This window comes from Arachis stenosperma, chromosome 7 (genome assembly GCF_014773155.1).
Source record: "Arachis stenosperma cultivar V10309 chromosome 7, arast.V10309.gnm1.PFL2, whole genome shotgun sequence".
NCBI lineage: Eukaryota > Viridiplantae > Streptophyta > Magnoliopsida > Fabales > Fabaceae > Arachis > Arachis stenosperma.
Window position 1 is genome coordinate 39,140,167 of NC_080383.1, and position 7,060 is coordinate 39,147,226.

The window sequence follows — 7,060 nt, forward strand, 5'->3', positions numbered from 1 at the left end:
AACAATAGTAATTGGCATTAATACTCGAGGTACAGCAGAGCTCCACACCTTAATCTATGTGTGTAGAAACTCCACCGTTGAAAATACATAAGCATAAGGTCTAGGCATGGCCGAATGGCCAGCCTCCCAATGATCTAAGATAGCATAAAACTCAAAAGATAGCTACCCAGATGTCCCTAATACAATAGTAAAAGGTCCTACTTATAGAAAACTAGTACATAGATGAGTAAATGACATAAAAATCCACTTCCGGGCCCACTTGGTGTGTGCTTGGGCTGAGCAATGAAGCTTTTTTCGTGTAGAGACTCTCCTTGGAGTTAAACGCCAGCTTTAGTGCCAGTTTGGCGTTTAACTCCCAATTAGGTGCCAGTTCCGGCGTTTAACGCTGGAATTTCTTGAGGTGACTTTGAACGCCGGTTTGGGCCATCAAATCTTGGGCAAGTATGGACTATTATATATTGCTGGAAAGCCCAGGATGTCTACTTTCCAACGCCGTTGAGACGCGCCAATTGGCTTTTGTAGCTCCAGAAAATCCACTTCGAGTGCAGGGAGGTCAGAATCCAACAGCATCTGCAGTCCTTTTGAGTCTCTGGATCAGATTTTGCTCAGGTCCCTCAATTTCAGCCAGAAAATACCTGAAATCACAGAAAAACACACAAACTCATAGTAAAGTCCAGAAAAGTGAAATTTAATTAAAAACTATAAAAATATATAAAAACTAACTAAATCATATCAAAAACATACTAAAAACAATGCCAAAAGTATACAAATCATCCGCTCATCACAACACCAAACTTAAATTGTTGCTTGTCCCCAAGCACTGAAAATCAATAAGATAAAAGGAAGAGAATATGCAATGAATTCCAAAAACATCTGTGAAGATCAGTATTAATTAGATGAGCGGGGCTTTTAACTTTTTGCCTCTGAACAGTTTTGGCATCTCAATCTATCCTTTGAATTCAGAATGGTTGGCTCTTTAGGAACTTAGAATCCAGATAGTGTTAATGATTCTCCTAGTAAAGTATGATGATCTTGAACATAGCTATTTATTGAGTCTTGGCTGTGGCCCAAAGCACTCTGTCTTTCCAGTATTACCACGGATACATACATGCCACAGACACATAATTGGGTGAACCTTTTCAGATTGTGACTCAGCTTTGCTAAAGTCCCAATTAGAGGTGTCCAGGGTTCTTAAGCACACTCTTATTTGCCTTGGATCACAACTCTTATTATTATTTTTTTTTTTTTTTTTTTTTTTTTTTTTTTTTTTTTTTCGGTTTTTTTTTTTTTGAATAGCAATGCTTTTTCTTGCTTCAAGAATCATTTTATTGATTTTTCAGATCCTCAATAACATGTCTCCTTTTCATCATTCTTTCAAGAGCCAACATTCATGAACCACAAATTCAAGATACATATGCACTGTTTAAGCATACATTCAGAGAACAAAAATATTGCCACCACATCAAAATAATTAAAACTATTATAAAATTCAAAATTCATGCAATTCTTTCCTTTTTCAATTAAGCACATTTTTATTCAAGAAAGGTGATGGATTCATAGGACATTCATAACTTTAAGGCATAGACACTAAGACACTAATGATCATAAGACACAAGCATGGATAACATAAAGCACTAAAATTCGAAAAACAAAGGAATAAAGAACAAGGAAATCAAGGAACGGGTCCACCTCAGTGATGGCGGCTCTTCCTTGCTTTTGAAGGTCCTATGGAGTGCTTGAGCTCCTCAATGTCTCTTCCTTGCCTTTGTTGCGCCTTTTCTCATGATTCTTTGTTCTTCTCTAATTTCATGGAGGAGAATGGAGTGTTCTTGGTGCTCCACCCTTAGTTGTCCCATATTGGAACTCACTCTCCTAGGGAGGTGTTTAGTTGCCCCCAATAGTCTTGTGGAGGAAAATTCATCCCCCTTGAGGAATCTCAGGGATCTCATGATGAGTGGGATCTCTTGTGTACTCCTCCTTTTCTTAGTGATGGCTTGTCCTCATCAATGGTGATGTCTCCCTCTATGTCAACTCCCACTGAATAACAGAGGTGACAAATGAGGTGAGGAAAGGCTAACCTTGCCAAGGTAGAGGTCTTGTCCGCCACCCTATAGAGTTCTTGGGCTATAACCTCATGAACCTCTATTTCTTCTCCAATCATGATGCTATGGATCTGATAGCCCGGTCTATGGTAACTTCGGACCGGTTGCTAGTGGGAATGATTGAGCATTGTATGAACTCTAACCATCCTCTAGCCACGGGTTTGAGGTCATGCCTTCTCAATTGGACCGGCTTTCCTCTCTTGAATCTTGCTTCCATTGTGCGCCCTCTTCACATATGACTGTGAGGACTTGGTCCAACCTTGATCAAAGTTGACCCTTCTAGTGTAAGGATGCTCATCTCCTTGCATCATAGGCAAGTTGAACGCCACCCTCACACTTTCCGGACTAAAATCCAAGTATTTCCCCCGAACCATAGTAAGATAATTCTTTGGATCCGGGTTCACACTTTGGTCATGGTTCTTGGTGATCCATGCATTGGCATAGAACTCTTGAACCATCAAGATTCCGACTTGTTGAATGGGGTTGGTAAGTACTTCCCAACCTCTTCTTCGGATCTCATAGCGGATCTCCGGATATTCACCCTTTTTGAGTGAAAAGGGGACTTCGGGGATCACCTTCTTCAAGGCCACAACTTCATAGAAGTGGTCTTGATGCACCCTTGAGAGGAATCTATCCATCTCCCATGACTCGGAGGTGGAAGCCTTTGCCTTCCCCTTTCCTCTTTCTAGAGGTTTCTCCGGCCTTGGATGCCATAAATGGTTATGGAAAAACGAAAAAGCAACGCTTTCACCACACCAAACTTAAAATGTTTGCTCGTCCTCGAGCAAAAGAAGAAAAGAGAGTAGAAGAAGAAAATGAGGAAGAGGGAGATGGTGGTGTATTCGGCCAAGGAGGGGGAGAAGTGGTGTTTAGGTAGTGGAAAATGAAGGGGTAAAGAGGGGTTTATATAGGAAAGAGGGGGATGAGGGTTCGGCCATTTGAGGGTGGGTTTGGGAGGAAAGTGGTTTGAATTTGAAGGGTGAGGTTGGTGGGGTTTTATGAAGGATGGATGTGAATGGTGAAGAGAAAGATGGGATTTGATAGGTGAGGGGTTTTTGGGGAAGAGGTGTTGAGGTGATTGGTGAATGGGGGAAGAAGAGAGAGAGTGATGGTAGGGTCCTGTGGGGTCCACAGATCCTGTAGTGTCAAGGAAAAGGCATCCTTGCACCAAATGGCATCAAAATCCACGTTTTGAGCCTTTTCTGGCGTTAAACGCCGGGCTGATGCCCATTCCTGGCGTTTAACGCCAGGTTTTTGCCCTTTACTGGCGTTTAACGCCAGTCTGGTGCCCCTTTCTGGCGTTAAACGCCCAGAATGGTGCCAGACTGGGCGTTAAACGCCCAACAGCTAGCATTACTGGCGTCTGAACGCCAGCTTTTTCTTCTCCAGGGTGTGCTATTTTTCTTCCTGTTTTTCATTTTGTTTTTGCTTTTTTCATTGTTTTTGTGACTTCTTATGATCATCAACCTACAAAAAAGATAAAATAACAAAAGAAAATAATTAATTATAAAACATTGGGTTGCCTCCCAACAAGCGCTTCTTTACTGTCATTAGCTTGACAGAGGACTCTCATGGAGCCTCAGAGATACTCAGAACCGTGTTGGAACCTCCCAACACCAAACTTAGAGTTTGAATGTGGGGGTTCAACACCAAACTTAGAGTTTGGTTGTGGCCTCCCAACACCAAACTTAGAGTTTGACTGTGGGGGCTCTGCTTGGCTCTGTTTTGAGAGAAGCTCTTCATGCTTCCTCTCCATGATGATAGAGGATGTCCTTGGGCCTTAAACACCAAGGATTCTTCATTCACTTGAATGATCAACTCTCCTCTATCAACATCAATCACAGCCTTTGCTGTGGCTAGGAAGGGTCTGCCAAGGATGATGGATTCATCTATGCACTTCCCAGTCTCTAGGACTATGAAGTCAGTAGGGATGTAATGGTCTTCAATCTTCACCAAAACATTCTCTACAAGTCCATGAGCTTGTTTTCTTGAATTGTCTGCCATCTCTAATGAGATTCTTGCAGCTTGCACCTCAAAGATCCCTAATTTCTCCATTACAGAGGGGCATGAGGTTTACACTTGACCCTAAGTCACACAAGGCCTTCTTGAAGGTTATGGTGCCTATGGTACAAGGTATAGAAAACTTCCCAGGATCATGCCTCTTTTGAGGCAGTTTCTGCCTAGACAAATCATCCAGTTCTTTGGTGAGCAAAGGTGGTTCATCCTTCCAAGTCTCATTTCCAAATAACTTGTCATTTAGCTTCATGATTGCTCCAAGGTATTTAGCAACTTGCTCTTCTGTGACATACTCATCCTCTTTAGAGGAAGAATACTCATCAGAGCTCATGAAAGGCAGTAGTAAGTCCAAGGGAATCTCTATGGTCTCAGTTTGAGCCTCAGATTCCCAAGGTTCCTCATTGGGGAACTCATTGGAGGCCAGTGGACGTCCAGTGAGGCCTTCCTCAGTGGCGTTCACTGCCTCTTCTTCCTCCCAGAATTCGGCCATATTTATGGCTTTGCACTCTCCTTTTGGATTTTCTTCTGTATTACTTGGGAGAGTACTTGGAGGGAGTTCAGTAACTTTCTTGCTCAACTGTCCCACTTGTCCTTCCAAATTCCTAATGGAGGACCTTGTTTCATTCATGAAACTTTGAGTGGTCTTTATTAGATCAGAGACCATTGTTGCTAAGTCAGAAGTATTCTGCTTAGAACTCTCTGTCTGTTGCTGAGAAGATGATGGAAAAGGCTTGCTATTGCTAAACCTGTTTCTTCCACCATTATTGTTATTGAAACCTTGTTGAGGTCTCTCTTGATTCTTCCATGAGAGATTTGGGTGATTTCTCCATGAAGAATTATAGGTGTTTCCATAGGGTTCTCCTAGGTAATTCACCTCTTCCATGGAAGGGTTCTCAGGATCATAAGCTTCTTCCTCAGATGAAGCATCCTTAGTACTGTTTGGTGCATTTTGCATTCCAGACAGACTCTGAGAAATCAAATTGACTTGTTGAGTCAATATCTTGTTCTGAGCCAAAATGGCGTTCAGAGCATCAATCTCAAGAACTCCTTTCTTCTGACTTGTCCCATTGTTCACAGGATTCCTTTCAGAAGTGTACATGAATTGGTTATTTGCAACCATTTCAATCAATTCTTGAGCTTCTGCAGGCGTCTTCTTCAGATGAAGAGATCCTCCAGCAGAGCTATCCAAAGACATCTTGGATAGTTCAGAGAGACCATCATAGAAAATACCTATGATGCTCCATTCAGAAAGCATGTCTGAAGGACATCTTCTGATTAATTGTTTGTATCTTTCCCAAGCTTCATAGAGGGATTCTCCATCCTTCTGTCTGAAGGTTTGGACTTCCACTCTAAGCTTACTCCATCTTTGTGGTGGAAAGAACTTTGCCAAGAAGGCATTGACTAGCTTTTCCCAAGAGTCCAGGCTTTCTTTAGGTTGAGAATCCAACCATATTCTAGCTCTGTCTCTTACAGCAAAGGGAATAGCATCAGTCTATAGACCTCAGGGTTAACCCCATTAGTCTTGACTGTGTCACAGATTTGCAAGAATTCAGCTAAAAACTGATGAGGATCTTCCATTGGAAGTCCATGGAACTTGCAATTCTGTTGCATTAGAGAAACTAATTGAGGCTTAAGCTCAAGTTGTTTGCTCCAATGGCAGGGATAGAGATGCTTCTCCCATAGAAATCAGGAGTAGGTGCAGTAAAGTCACCAAGCACCTTCCTTGCATTGTTGGCATTGTTGTTGTTTTCGGCTGCCATTTGTTCTTCTTCCTTGAAGAATTCGGTCAGGTGCTCTAAAGAGAGTTGTGCCTTGGCTTCTCTTAGCTTTCTCTTCAGGGTTCTCTCAGGTTCAGGATCAGCCTCAACAAGAATGCCTTTGTCTTTGCTCCTGCTCATAAGAAAGAGAAGGGAACAAGAAAATGTGGAATCCTCTATGTCACAGTATAGAGATTCTTTTAGGTGTCAGAGGAAAAGAAAAATAGAAGAAAGAAGAAGGAGAATTCGATCTTGATCAGATATAGTTCGAATTGTGCATTAAGAAGGAGTGATACTCCATAAATAGAAGGATGAGAAGAAGAAGGGAAGAGAATTTTCGAAAATTCATTTAAAAGATTTTGAAAACATTTTGAAAATTTGATTGATAATTTTCGAAAATTAAAAGTGAAAAAGAAATCAAGTGATTTTTGAAAAAGATTTTGAAATTAGAAATAAAAAAGATTTGATTGAAAACTATTTTGAAAAAGATGTGGTTAAAAAGATTTGATTGAAAAGTTATGGTTTTAAAAAGATGTGATTGAGAAGATATGATTTGAAAACAATTTTAAAAAGATATGATTTGAAATCAATAAAAAAAAATTTTGATTTTAAAATTAATGACTTGCCTAACAAGAAAAGATATGATTCAAACATAAAACCTTCCTTAACAGAAAAGGCAAAAAATGCTCAATCAAATCATTAATTGTTAGTAAGTATCTTTGAAAAAGGAAAGAAATTAATTTTGAAAACATTTGATTGAAAAGATTTGATTTGAAAAAGATTTGATTTTGAAAAACTAAAAAAAATTGATTTGAAAACAAAATCTTCCCCCTAGCACCATCCTGGCGTTAAACGCCCAGAATGGTATACATTCTGGCGTTTAACGCCCAAAATGCTACCTCTTTGGGCGTTAAACGCCCAACCAGGTGCCCTGGCTGGCGTTTAAACGCCAGTCTGCCTTCTTCACTGGCCATTTTTGAATGCTCAGCTTTTTCTGTATAATTCCTCTGCAGTATGTTCTGAATCTTCAATTCTTTGTATTATTGACTTGAAAAGACACAAATTAAAAATATTTTTGGATTTTTAATAATCAAAATGCAAAAGGAATCAATTAACAATGCATGCAAGACACCAAACTTAGCAGTTTGTATACTACTGACACTAACAATATGAGAATGAATATGA

General features: G+C 40.3%; 1 non-coding gene across 1 annotated transcript; it reads left to right on the forward strand.

Moving 5' to 3' along the window:
* The first annotated feature begins 5,367 nt into the window (after window positions 1–5,367).
* On the forward strand, window positions 5,368–5,475 carry LOC130942464 (small nucleolar RNA R71). Its single transcript, XR_009071034.1, has one exon. It is a non-coding gene; the product is annotated as a small nucleolar RNA R71 (small nucleolar RNA).
* The last annotated feature ends 1,585 nt before the right edge of the window (window positions 5,476–7,060 follow it).